We start from the raw sequence: 15,016 nt of genomic DNA on the forward strand, positions 1-15,016 counted from the left end.
CTAGAACAGGTAAGGTGTATTAAGGATGAAGAGGGAAGAATTTTAGTTACAGATGATGAAATTAAAAATAGATGGGAGACTTACTTTTCTAAACTTTTCAAAGATAGAGAGGGTTCATCTAGTAACTTGGAGGATTTAGTAAATGGTGAAGGAGAACAAAATTTTTCATTCTATTGAATAATACGTGATAAGGAGGTAAAGGAAACTCTTAAGAAAATGACAAATGGTAGAGCCAACGGTCCTGATTGTATATCTATCGAAGCGTGGAAATGTTTAGGTGAAGAAGGGGTGAGATGGTTAACTAAGTTATTTAATGTGATTTTATGGTCCAAGAAAATGCCTGATGAGTGGAGGAGAAGTGCATTAATTCCTATTTATAAAAATAAAGGAGATATTCAGAATTGTACTAACTATAGAGGGATTAAACTCATGAGCCACATAATAAAATTGTGGGAGAAAGTAATTGAGCACAGGTTGAGATTAGAGACAAGTATTTCTAAGAATCAGTTTAGTTTTATGCCAGGTAGATCAACTACAGAGGCGATTTATCTACTAAGGGGATTAATGGAAAAATATCGTTGTAAAGATAAAGATCTACACATGGTTTTTTTTGATTTGGAAAAAGCTTATGACCGTATACCAAGAAAAGTGCTTTGGAAAGCGTTAGAAAAAAAGGGAGTACGTATTGCTTATATTAAAGCCATACAAGATATGTATGAGGGGGTAAAAACTAGTATAAGAACGCCTAGTGGTCAAACAAAGAATTTTCCTATAAAGATTGGACTACATCAGGGATCATCTCTGAGTCCTTATTTGTTCAACTTAATCTTAAATTTTTTGACGGAACATATTCAAGGGGAAATTCCGAAATGTATGCTCTTTGCGGATGATATAGTTCTTATAGCAGAGACAAGAGAAGAGGTTAATTGCAAACTTGAGTTATGGAGGAGGACATTGGAGTTGAAAGGTTTTCGTCTGAGTAGAAGTAAGACGAAATATTTATATTGTAAATTTAGTAAAGGACTATTCGACAATAATTTAGAAGTGAAATTGGAAGATCAAATTATACCTCAAGTAGAAAAGTTTAGATATTTGGGAGCCATTATTCAAAATGATGGCGAAATTAGTGGAGATATTTTACATAGAATTCAAGCTGGGTGGTTTAATTGAAGAAAAGCTAAAGGAGTTATTTACGATCGTAAGGTGCCTAATAAACTTAAAGGAAAGTTTTATCGCACTGCTATCAGACCGGCAATGTTATATAGTAGTGAATGTTGGGCTCTAAAGGGACAGTAAGAGCATAAAGTTGGAGTAGCAGAGATGAGAATGTTACGATGGATGTGCAGACATACACTTAAAGATAAAATTCGAAATGATCACGTACGCGAAAAAGTGAGGGTGGCACCTATTGAGGAAAAAATGGTAGAAAATCAGTTGAGATGGTTTGGGCATGTACAAAGAAGACCAAGGGAGGCACCAGTAAGAAGAGTGGAATATATAACTTTGAGTCTGATTAAGAGAGGTAGAGGAAGGCCTAAGAGAACACTCTTCGAAGTTGTTGAACGCGATCTCTTAATTAATAATATTCCTAAAAGCTTGATAAATGATAGAGCACAATAGCGTCTTGCAATCCATGTAGCTAACCTCACCTAGTGGGATAAAGGCTTGTTGTTGTTGTTGTTTGTTGTTGTTGTATTGAAAGTCTCATATTTGACAATCTTTGATCTAATGCTTGGTTCATCTTTTCTTCAAGAACATGTTGTACCCTTACTTCTACAGCACGGTTAACAGCTTCTTCAAATACAGGCATTTGAACAACATTATTTACAGTTGTAGATTAGGGAGCAGCAGGAGATGGAGCATTGTTAATGTGGAATACAGAGTTGCCAGCAAAGCCACATACTACAACAGCATGTGATCCCAATCCATAAACTCTACCACTTTTTTCCCCCGATAGCCTTCAACCATGCTTGAGCCACTTTTTCTAAAGGGAGAGAGGCTTGAGTTTGAAGAAGGTCATCATCTGCAACTTGTTGGGTTGGCTGTTCCCCTGCATGTTCGTTTTCAAGTCCTACAGCAGCATCACTATTTCCTTGTTGTCCATCTTCCTCCTCAATAATTTCTTCAAAAATTCCAATAGCTTGTTGAATATGTTTCTTGAATGTCACCTAAAAAGTTCAAATGAATTAATAAATAATCAAAACATGAAGATATCATTTTAGTTTGAGAATCTAAACTTACATAAGTGTTTTTTGATTTCTCATCAACCCATTAATTGTCTTTCTTTTTCTTATGTGTAGCCACATATAATTGGGACAACATCACTCTCTTTCCAGTGCTTTTTTCCTACAAATATAATAATCATTATTATAAAGTTAGTATCAAATCAATAATAATGCAAAGAAACATATTTTACAGCTATACAAATTAAAACTTACCAATTTTGCAGCATGCAAATGTGTGGGAATATATCCTCCTGTATGAAGAGATGGATTTGCCAATCTATTGTTTGAATTGATTGTTGAAATCTTTTTGGATTTTGGGGTATTGCAATATTGCACAAGTTCATTCCAGTGAGCTCCACTTATCCAATTGGGAACATAATTTTCATTTTCCCTATGCTTTTTCCTTTCTTTACCAAGAATATCACTGAGTCGTCTAGAGCCAATGGCTTTAAAGGCATATCTTATTATCTTTGTTTCATTTTCCTCCCAATGATATAATCTCTAAATTAAAAGTAGCACATAAGCTCAAAAGTTATAGAAAATAGTCTAATAGTAGAGTAAGGAACAAAGAGCAAGCAATATAAGAATACACCAATACATGTACACAATATAGATAATGAAGAGAGAAAAGCAGCTGAAATATATCAAACTCAAGAGTTGAGTACTTATGTTTGAATGTTAGTTTTACTTTATTTACAAAACAAAATAAACAAGTTATTTTCCTTAATTATTTCCTATAAGATCCCAAGAGATAGGCTTACAAAATTGAATAAAATAAAACTTATCCTAACAGTAGCGGAAAAGTAGGAACAGAAATACAACATAAAGGATACTAGTATATGACAATCAGATAAGAGATATAAAGGAAAGTAAAAGTACACAGCTTCTTCATATTGAACTTTAGCATAATATGCAAACTCATTTGAAAGATTGTTTATGTTTGTACTTTGTCTCTATAATTTTATTAGATTTTTCATCCTTATTGTAGATTATCACTAAGGCAACTACTGACAGTACCCTGTACACAAAAAATTGGGAAATTGAACCACCATTTCCAATTCCAAATGCGGATGCAGTGGATAAAGAGTATGACTTTTACCCTTTTGGTCCTTTTTACCAGGTCTTGACGTCAATCAAGTGTAGTTATACATGCACCTCTGGTGGTTCTAATCTATGGTGACTTATTGTTGAGGTTTTATGCATATGTAAACTAGTGTTTCTACCTTCTTTACTTTTCTCCCAGTATTCAAGTGGAAAACAAGGAGCTTTATGTTTGTATATTCTAAGAGAATAATAAAAAGGAGAAGAGGAATAACATAAACTTCAAACTATATTGTTCTTACTTCTTGTGGCTGCTGAATACAAAACCAGTATTTTATGGTCAGCATAAGCCAACGTCCTATTTTTAGTCACTTTAAAACACCAATTTCTTGATCCAAGTAAGACTTGAACTCGAACAAATAATCCAAAATTAGTTAGGATAAAATGAAACACTAAAGTTAAACACGCAACATGACTAACTTGACTTATTAGAGTGGAACTGTGCATATATAGAAAAGGGGGTTTTAAAAAAAGGCCAACATAATACTACAAGAATGCACCATGTGTGTGTGTAACAGAAAAGGACAATTAAAGCTAAATGGTCCCAAGGATCAGGTTATCCATGTTTTTCCAGATTTATCCATGACAATTAAAAATGAAGAATTAACATACATTTAGTTCGTCAAGTCATTGGTCTCTAACATGAGATAGGATGGAAGTCCAAGTGAGCCAGGCACTTGAGAATGATTTTTTAAATATTCTGGTGATATCGTGAACTGCATCATGTGGGGATAACCTGCAAAATAAAATGCTTTTAAGTTACATTTTTGAAAATAAATCTAGAATAGGGATTGAAATTTTTATAAGCATACGAATCCCCTTTCCCAACAACACATAAGTGTGGTCGAACACTTCCAGCATGTGTGTTCACAACTTCTTCTGAATACTCTTGGCTACATGGTGTGCTAGAATTATCTTCACTCCTTTCAGCATGTTTGCATCCTCTACCTTCTAATATTCCTCTTTGACCTCTTCCTTTAGGCATTGCTATAGAAAAGAGTTCATAAGCTATTAGTAACATATAAGCAAATTAAAAAGTTAATTTTACCATGTGAAAAAAATAAATAAATTAATGCAATAAATAAACATTGGCAAATAGATTTAATACTAATAAGCTTATACTAAATTATGTTAGAAAATATACTTTATTAGTTTGATTCTTCATCTTCCTCCTTATATTAGATATTTTCATCACTTTCCTCTTCACTATCTTCCTCTTGAGTCTCAAATTCAGATTCTTCTGTGTCTCCACAACTTAAATGCCGTTGATCATCAATTATTTCGCAATTAAGATCTTGAACATCCACAAGTTTCTCTTCATGTTCAATTTCTACACTCAAATGATTAAGCCTATCATTTACATCAGGTTCAATCAGCTCAGACACTTCATCCTCTTGATAAACCAAATCTGGTGAGTCAATCATACTTCTAGCTTTTACTTTATATTCAACTCACCAATCAGCTCTCTCCTTTTTCCTACAAGCATATTCAGCAAAATATACTTGTTGAGATTGTTCAGCTAATATGAAAGGTTCATACTTCATAAACATCCTTTTGTGATTAATATCAACTAGACCAAATTGCTTATACACCTTCCATCCCCCATTGATAATAGGGTCAAACCAATCACACTTAAACAACACAAGTGTTGTTCTTTTTAAACTTGAGTTATGATATTCTAATTCAATTATATCATTTAACAACCCATAATAGTCATTCTCCAAATCACCATAACACTTTCCTTTAATGCAAACACCACTATTCATGATTGTTTTATTTGAGCCATATGCCATTGTATGAAATCTGTACCCATTGACATTATATTGATGCCATGTATGCACTTCTCGAAAAGGACCAAAAGCCAAGTACTTCACTCTACTATCAAGTACACCATTTTTTTGATCAAATACCTATTAAAAGTAAGGGACATAAATAAAAGTTAGTGATATAAGAAGTAAAAATAATAATGTTTTAAATGATATATTTTGAAACTGACATATGTATTTAGCCACTTTGCAAACTCATTGTTTGTCTTCCTCTCAATCTCTTCCTCAGTTATGTTGGGATTTTCTACCACCAATTGATCTTCAAAAATTCTACATTTTTCACATAGGCGTGTCAATTTCATATACCAAGATATTTAATTAAATATAATATTTAATTCATGTGATACTCTTACTTCAAAAATGGCTCAATCTCAACACCATTTAAAAACACATATATTATAGCTGTATTGAATTCCTCATCACTTAAATACCTTTTACACATCTTTCCACTAGCCCGACCTGGATGAGTAAATATTGAAAGGCATCCATCTGGTGCAGTAACCTCACCACCATCATCATTTCTACCTACTTTGCTTAGCTTGGTTTCAATGTGAGGAAGAAAATAATATGAATAGAAGTTTGAAATTTCTTGCATCAAGTAAGCTTCACAAATTGAACCTTCCACACGAGCTTTATTTTTTACCATCTTTTTCAAGTCATGTAAAACCCTACATAAATGCATTATACAAGTCATTTATAATAGATTGACACATAATATCACCATATTTTTCATATAAATAATTTGAACATTTTACCTCTCAAATGGATACATCCATCAATATTGTACCGGACCACCAACCATTGCTTCATATGGAAGATGAATTGGTAAGTGTTCCATGGAATCAAAGAATCCTGGGGGAAATATTTTCTCCAATTTGCAAAGTGTGACAACAATATTCTCCATTAGCTTTTGCATTTGCTCTACTTGCAACACAGTTGAACATAAATCTTTAAAAAACATGCTAACTTCAGTTATGACATTCCAAATTGCCTCTGGAATTAAGTCCCTTAATGCAATTGGTAGCAACTTCTCCATGAAAACATGACAATCATGACTTTTCATTTTTGACATTTGAAGAGCTTGAATGTCAACACATTTAGATAAATTTGATGCATATCCATCAGGAAGCCTTAAATTTGTAACCCATTCACATACCATCTTCTTCTTTTCCTTTCCTAAGGTGTAAGGTGCTATAGGCTTGCTAATCTTACCATCAACATTTATTTTCAACTCATAATTTGGATGACTACAATACAAAGAAAGATCTTTTCTTGCATTTACATTGTCTTTTGTTTTACCATTGACATCCATGACAGTGTTGAATATGTTGTCAAACATATTTTTTTCAATGTGCGTCACATCAAGATTATGTCTATAAGATTTGTGTGCCAATATGGCAACTCCCAAAATATACTCTATTTGGTCCAATTGTGTTCATCCCCAAAACCTAAAAGCTTGTTTGTCCCAATTTTTTCCATAACAGAAGGAAAGTGACACACTTTTTCCAAAACTTCTTCACCTGATAATCTTCTTGGAGGAGATGACTTCTCAACTTTACCTTTTTTAAATGACTTCCTATCCTTTCGAAAAGGATGTTCACTTAGTAAAAATTGACGATGACAATAAAAAAAAGATGGCTTTCTCCCTTCTTTCAAGTAAAATGCTTTGCTTTGATCCATACATATAGGGCAAGATAAAACGCCATGTGTGCTCCATCCAGATAACATGCCATAAGCAGAAAAGTCATTTATAGTCCATATAACAGTAGCTCGTAATTGGAAGTTTTGTTGCCTAAAAGAATCATATGTTTCTACACCAACCTCCCACAATGTTTTCAACTCTTCTATAAGAGGTTGCACGTATAAGTCTATATTTTGACCAGGGCTCTTTGGACCGAGAATGATGAGAGTTAAGAACATGTAAGGGGTACTCATGCACATTCCTGGTGGAAGGTTATATGGTGTGACAATTACTGGCCAACAAGAATAAGTATGAGACATTTGTCTATAAGGACTAAAACCATCAAATGCAATAGCTAATCGAACATTGTGAGGTTCTGCAGCAAAAGAAGGATGATATTGATTAAAATGCTTCCATACTTCCCCATCACATGGATGGCTCATCACCCCTTGCTCTCGATGAGTTGTTGTATGCCATGTCATGTGTTCAGATGTTTTTGATGACATATATAACCTTTATAGTTTAGGGGTGGGAAGCATGTATCGCAAAACCTTATAAGGTATATTATGCTTCTGTTTATCACCTTTCTTCCTAGGTTTATAACAAGGATAACCACATTAGGACAAGTGATCTTGTTTTTGTGTTCCTTGTAATAAAGAATACAACTGTTGACACACACATGTATCTTCTCATACCCTAGTCCAAGCTTACTAACCATCTGTTTTGTCTTATACAAGTCATTAGGCAACTTTGCATCTCTAGGTAAAAGTTCTTTGATTAGTTGCAATATGCGATTAAAATAACTTTCGCTCAAGTTAAATTTAGATTTGATATTCAACAATATTATTACCACGGATAATGTAGAATGAGTCTTATACCCATGAAAAAGTGGCTCCTCTACACCTTTTAACATTTCATAAAACTTCTTAGCCTCACAATTAAGAAGCTCTTCCTCATCTCTGAGCATTTCATCTCCAACAAAAATCCCATCCCCATTAAATACATTTGGACTAAAACTAAGACCAGCAGCTTCTAAAACCATCCTACGATAAGGATTTATAATGGGCACACTTTCCTCGCTCAATTGAGAAGTACAATTGATATTACATTTTGCCCTATCCATAGCTATGTAAGATTCTTCATGGGAGACCCATTGATAGTACTCAGGCACAAAACCATGTTTATAAAGGTGAGTTCTGACAATATCTATTTCAAGAAAGTGTCGATTATAACACCTCGAGCAAGGACATCTTATCTTGCCATCAGAAACAAAGTTATCTTGACATATTGCAAATTCTAAGAAACTATCTACACCATTGACAAATTCTTTTGTTACCCCTTTTCTACTTTAATCCTTTCTATTATACATCCAAATTCTATCACCCCTCATGCTTTCTACATTATAAAAGAAATAAAAAGAGTGCTTAGAGAATGTGCTCTAACCATTTCACTTAGATCCAATCAACCCAATTAATTTTTATGTATGAACAGATATAAACATACAAAAAAATATAATGACAAGATTATATAGGATGTGGCTCATCTTACATATGAAAAGTTATTGCTAACATTACAATATATTTGTAATTCATATGAAAAGACAAGTATCAATTTATAAAAGATTGCTTAAAGAAGTCACAATTGGGAAAAGACAAGACATATTAATAATATGATAATGAACTTTTACACCTTGAGTAACATAACAAGAGTAAGTTGCAACTGGATGAAGTTGAAAAGTATTCAAGTTATAACAAACTCAAAATGCTATTATATAAGTATGCACTAAAAAACAAGAATTTACAGAACTTACGGGAGCCAGCCAAGCATGCGAAATAAATAATTGTTTATTAGAAGCATTAATTTAGTGAGCCTTGTATATTAACTCTTTGAAGAAGTTGATCCAAGATCTTAAAGTTTTGTATTTTATTATGTTACAGTCTAGAATTCCAATTTGCCCACTGCTCAGGAGGGACATGTATTGCCATCTTGTGTATGTTTTCCATTGATTAATGTAAGCTAGCAGTTATACTGGGGAAAAAACTAGAAGAAGAAGAAGAAGCTAGGGATATATGTCAAATGATGCTATTTTTTAATTTTAGTTTTGAATCAACATCTAACTAATCTTGGGTTGTTTTAAATTTACGTTAAACTAAAACATTTTAGTTTTGATATCTTATATTTCTCAACCATATTGTTTGTTTTATGTACTGAATATATCCAAAACGTGGGAGGAAGACTATGAATATTCTTAAGGTTGAGGAGGTTTCTATTTTCTCACTTGCAGTAATGTTAGTCTATTTGGCATTTGCAATTTTTTGGGTTGCTACTCAGTGGGAATCATATTCATGTGTTGGGCAAGATATTCTTGTAACTTTCATTCTCAGCAGCTAGGAAATTTTTGGTTAGAGGTTTTATATGTGCTTACTGACAAAAGGTCAATCTTTATTGATACTAAATGGAACACACATATAAAAGGAATGAATCAAATGTGAATTTTAAAATTCAGTAATTACGATAACTACTATATTAATGATCTCCCCATAAATCTGGAGGATGATATTAATCATTCCAAACTTGCTAGTTAATATCTGAAGATTGAATTCTCAAAAAAAAAAATCTGTGTATCATGAGGGAATAAAACGTAAAAATTGACCCCAACTTATTTAAAGAGAAGATGGAATCATGTGTCATTGAGCTTACCTCCTTTAGCTCAACCCCAAGTGCCTCAATAAATATAATTCAATTCAAAATCACCTATATCATAGACGGTTCAAATTATAATTAATTATAGAGCTTTCAAATAATCTAATAAATCATATAATTTCCACAAAAAAATTCTACATAAAAAGAACAGATAAATTGCTGCATTCACCTCAATCATAAAAGACCATACTATTTTTACAGATATAATACAATCAGCAATTTTTCAATTTTAATGCTTATCTCCAATCTTGAAATCAAAGCAATGACACTCTACCATACAACTGAAGTAAAAAATTCAAGAATCGATTTATCAGATTTTTTCACTATATCAAATGAAATCAAAAGCACCCAATGTCTAATGATATGATATTCTTTGTTTCCCTTTCCCTTCTAGGATAATTACTTGGATTACAGTTTTTGAACCAACAAATGCTTCAATCTTCTTCCAATCATGGTCAAATTTGAAATCAATCAGGCAAACAAAGAAAAAAGAGTGAGAAAAACAAACAAAAGTATCTTATTTCCATCATGCATACACAAATTTCAGCAACCAACTAAAATAACTTCCTTTTAATTCTATTTTTCAGAGGGTTCTTTTTGTTTCTTTCTTTCTTTTTTTTGGGTATTGTTGGTTAGGCAAAAAGCGTGATATTGCATCTCCTAGTGACCATATATTCTCAGAATAGTCTAATGCCAGCCATGCGCTATCAACCAAACTCATGTCACATTATTGCCTTTTTTGAAAGGTTCCCAGTTCAATTAATGGTAGGAAAAATCAATTATCGATAAGCAAAATCAAAACCAGAGATAGAACAGCCACAAATCATTCCACTCCATCTAAGTCTGTCTCTTCACAAATAAATTACTCAAGCATAAAGGGAAACCGAAGCAGAAAAGAGGGGAACGAACATGATTCAAGGGAAAAATCAGAGGAACATATGACTAGGTTTTGATGATAGAGGTTGGAAACAAAGGAGAGAAAAAGAGAGAGGGGTTACAAGAAAGCATACTGATCTGGGGATGTCATCGTAGGAGGAGGAACTGAGGAGCACTGTCACCGCAAGAGGAATCTTGCCAAGGAGCGACTGAATAGAAGAAACCACAAGAGATAAAAGAACAAAGAGCCAGTGAGAAAGTGTCGAGGGTTTGGAAAATTTAGAGCTCTGACCGGTGAAAGCTATGAATCCATATTTCGACTGCCGAAAAAAATAGAGGGAATGCATGTTAGCAGTGGTGCTCAACTTGAATTTTACTCCCAAAAAATTAAGAAAAAAATAAAATTTTATATTGAGAAAATTATGGAAGTATTAAAAAATATAATTTTTTATAAAGAGGAGTGAAAAATCATAAAAATATCTTACTAATTATCTCAATCAGTCAATCTAGATAGGCATAAAAACACCTTGCTAATTTTCTTGCTAATATAATTATTTTTAGAGAAGTATAAAAAAATATCTTTCCATATTTTTCTAGCTAATTATATATTTTTAGAAAGGTATAAATATTTCTTGTTAATTTCCTGGCTAATTATATATTTATAAAGATATAAAAATACTTTGCTAATTATTTTATTTTTGAAAGGAATACAAAATCCCTAACTAAATCCTACACTAATTATCTTCTTTTAGAGAGAAATATAAAATCTCTCACTAATCTCTCATTTTAGAGAGGTATAAAAATGCCTCACAAAATTCCTCACTAATTATCTTATTTTAGATAGGAATACAAAATTTCTCACTAAATCCCTTGCTAATCTCTCATTTTAGAGAGGCATAAAAATGGCTAGTTAATTTCTTAGGTAATTATCTTATTTTAGAGTAATACAATATCCCTTGCTAAATCCCTCGCTAATCTCTTATTTTAGAGAGGTATAAAAATACCTCGCTAATTTTCTCGCTAATTATTTTATTTTTAGAGAGGAATGCAAAATTCCTGGCTAAATCCCTCACTAATCTCTCATTTTAGAGAGGTATAAAAATGCCTCGCTAATGTCCTCGTTAATTATTTTATTTTTAGAGAGGAATGCAAAATCCCCCCAACATCTCTCGCTAATCTCTCATTTTAAAGAGGTATAAAAATTCTTCGCTAATTTTCTCGTTAATTATCTTATTTTTAGAGGAATGCAAATCCCTCGCTAATCTCTCATTTTAGAGAGGTATAAAAATGCCTTACTAATTTTCTCGCTAATTATCTTATTTTAGAGAAGAATTGACAATCTCTCGCTGTTTTTTGTTGCTAATTTTTAGGCAAGGTATGAAATAAATATTTCCTTGCTAATTTCCTCGCCAATTAAACATTTTAGAGAGGAATAGACAATCAATCGCTAAATTCCCTCACTAATTTGTATTTTTCTAGTAGTGAGATTCTCAAGAGTTTAGGCCTTCTAGAGGGGTCTGCCAAGGTGACCCTTGGAGCCCTTATATCTTTGTTCTATGTATGGAAATGCTAGAAATGATTATTCACTAGTTTTGTGAGAGCAAAAAATGAAAACCCCTCAAATTTGTTGTTACAAGTCTTGCCATATCACATCTTTTCTTTGCTAATGATCTTATCTTATTCTCTGAAGCCTCTTGAAACAAGCTTCTTTGATTAAGAGAGTTATGGAAACCTTCTATAAGGCTTATGGACACAGGATGAACCTTGTCGAAACTAGACTCTTCTGTTCAGAGAATATCTGATTCCAACAGGCTATTGAAATAAGTTAAAGTCTTGGTGTAGGGTTCACCCGAGATTTGGGAAAATACTTGGGAATACCACTTATTCACAAAAGGATGAGTAAGAATATGTTCTTTATCCTCAACTAGAAGGCTCAACAATGGCTATTCTCTTGGATGACTAACTTCTTGAATATGGCAGGTAGGACGGTCTTGATTGAGTCTATTATCTCAACCCTTCCTTCTTACTTCATACAGACAATGCTCATACCTAAAGGTGTTCTGAAGGAATTTGAAAAGATAAGTAGGGGTTTTCTTTGGACTGATAAACAAGATCAAAAGAAAATGCATATGATAGCTTGGGAGACTATTAAAGGCAACAAGAATGTTGGGGGGCTTGGTATTAAAGATCTTCATATTCAAAATAAAGCTTTCCTTATGAAACTTTATTGGGGCCTCCTTTGCAATAAGAACTCACTCTGGGTTCAATGCCTTAAAGCTAAATACAAGTGAGGACGGTAGTCATACCAACGGTGACCAAGAAGGGAAATGCTTCTCATATTTGGAATAGCATCTTTGCCTTATGGGAAAAATTCGCGTAGGAAGTTAGTAAGAAAATAGGAAATGGAGCCACGAAAATTTTTTGATGGGATCATTGGGCTCCTTTAGAACAGCCCTTGATTGGCTATGTTTCCAATTTTCATCACCCTTTTAATCCTCAAACCAAAGTCTATGACTTCCTTCATCCATCTAGACAATAGAATTGGCAACTGCTGAAAAATTATTTTTCTAATGACATTGTAGAGAAAATCATGATTGTCAAGCTTGACCTTAATGGCTAGAATGATCGTTTCTAGTGGTGAATAGTTGGGATGGTAGATTCTATGTCCGGTGTGCTTACTAATTCCTTGAAGGTACAGCATCAGAAGGCCCTAGTCAAGTGTGGAAATGTTTATGAAAATGGCCTTTATTGGAAAAATTGAAAGTTTTTCTTTGGAAGGTCCTACATGAGAGACTGCCTAGTAACCTCCTAAGAGCAGAGCGAGGACAAACACAAAATGCAAATTGTCCGTTTGAGTGTGGGAGTGAGGAAAGTGTTATACACATTTTAAGAGACTGTGTGAGAGCCAAACAGCTTTGGGAGAGACTTCTTAGCCCTCCTTTTCATGACATTTTCTTCTCTTGTAACAAACAGGTGTGGATCAAATGGAACGCCTCATCTAAGTGGAGGAAATCTTTTCAAGAATTGGCTGATCAAAGGGTTTGGGCATTTATGCTGGCTGTTATGAACAATGAGGTGTAAGGAAATTTTTGAGGGCACTAGATATAACACTGACAATATCATCCAAGCTTGCAGAAGGACATTGATGGAAGAACGTGATATAGGTAATGTTAATATTCACTGCCAAGACAGGGATGCTATTTTTGTTCAGAATCGGATTATCCCGCTACAAAGTGAAACCTGGATACATATGGATGCTTCAAGGAGTATGCAAAATAATGCAGCGTGTGGGGGACTAGCTAGAAACTCAAGAGGTGATTGGCTTCAAGGATTCACGTATAACATGGGGAACTTACTTGTTACAGTGGCAGAAAGTTAAAGCTATTGGAGGTGGTGTGGCACTTTGCAAGAATATTGCAACTAGTAAAGCATGCATTGTTTCTGAATCATTAGAGGCTAAAAATTTTATCTCTAGAGGGGTATCTATGGACCATCCTTTTTTTGAGGAGATATCAGAAGAAGTACAAAATGCCATCTGTGAACATTTGGGCGTCACAGTATCCTATGTCCGGCGTGAAGCAAATATGTGTGCTGATGCTTTAGCTAAATTGGCACAGTACTCCTCCAGGGCTGTGTGAACTCGGAAGTGGGGTCTCTCCTCTTCTTTTCTCTCCATTTTCCTCCACTTCCCCCATCCTCACCATTCAAATTTTTTTATTAAATAATTTTTTTAAATGATAAAATTAATGAATGGTGAGGATGGGGGAAGTGGAGGAAAAAGGAGGGAAAAAATTGGAGAGACCCCTGATCCGTGTGGTTCTTACATGAGCCTCCTGAAGTGTGTATACCGTTAATGCTGAATGACTGTAATGAGAACTATCCTACTGAAGCTGCCTAGTTTTCTTTGTTTGTCTTTTTATCCTTACTAGCTTATAGCTAGCTGTCTTGTATTTTTCTAGGGGGCAAAAAAAAAAGAAAAAAAGAAAAAGGAAAAAGAAACTGAGGTGTGGGTAGAAGAGAGAGAACACGAAAAATTTTTAAAATATTTTGGCCTTTTAATAAAAAAAAAAAGCAAGCTAGAAAATATAGTTGATAGTGTTCCATACTTGTGACATGCTCTTTGCACTACTACAAAGCAAATAATCACAACTATTAGTGTTATCTTTCAGCTCAATGCAACAGGGAAAAACAGCGCGGGAATTATAGAATGGAAAACGAGGCATCAGTTATAGAGATCCAAGGGGAAGAATGATAAATGAAAAATTGTCCATCAATCAAGATTGCTACAGTAACATTTTTCAATCGTCGGTCTTCCCATTTTTATTTGACAAAAACGTTAAAATGTAGATAACCCTTTATTCAATGCCCAGAAACTTGGAAATTCAGTAGGAAATAAACTATTCCAACAAAATAAAAGAAAATAAAAAGATATGTGCTGATTATTTTATTACCATTAAGAAGGAAATACATAATTTTGATTTTTATAATTTTATTTTTTTAAAATATATGAATAAATGTTTAAATGATTAAAAATATAACGATTGAATTGTAAGAGTCAAAATTTAGGGAGTAAGTTATAATGAAGTTAAAATTTTAGGAACTGA

General features: G+C 33.5%; 1 long non-coding RNA gene across 9 annotated transcripts; it reads right to left on the reverse strand.

Annotated features, from left to right (window-relative positions):
• Window positions 1-1,719: 1,719 nt before the first annotated feature.
• Window positions 1,720-10,696, reverse strand: LOC129292775 (uncharacterized). 9 transcript variants are annotated; one of them, XR_008588994.1, is made up of 9 exons: window positions 10,547-10,696; window positions 9,534-9,587; window positions 5,908-6,020; window positions 5,584-5,820; window positions 4,139-4,313; window positions 3,939-4,062; window positions 2,439-2,726; window positions 2,242-2,346; window positions 1,720-2,168 (listed from the first exon to the last, which is right to left on the reverse strand). It is a non-coding gene; the product is annotated as an uncharacterized LOC129292775 (long non-coding RNA). The 9 variants fall into 9 exon arrangements; XR_008588991.1 differs by having other exon boundaries at window positions 2,439-4,062; XR_008588990.1 differs by having other exon boundaries at window positions 3,939-4,313.
• Window positions 10,697-15,016: the final 4,320 nt, after the last annotated feature.

The sequence above is a fragment of the Prosopis cineraria genome, unplaced genomic scaffold (genome assembly GCF_029017545.1).
Source record: "Prosopis cineraria cultivar Desert tree isolate PC_DT_omini unplaced genomic scaffold, ASM2901754v1 PC14, whole genome shotgun sequence".
Lineage (NCBI taxonomy): Eukaryota > Viridiplantae > Streptophyta > Magnoliopsida > Fabales > Fabaceae > Prosopis > Prosopis cineraria.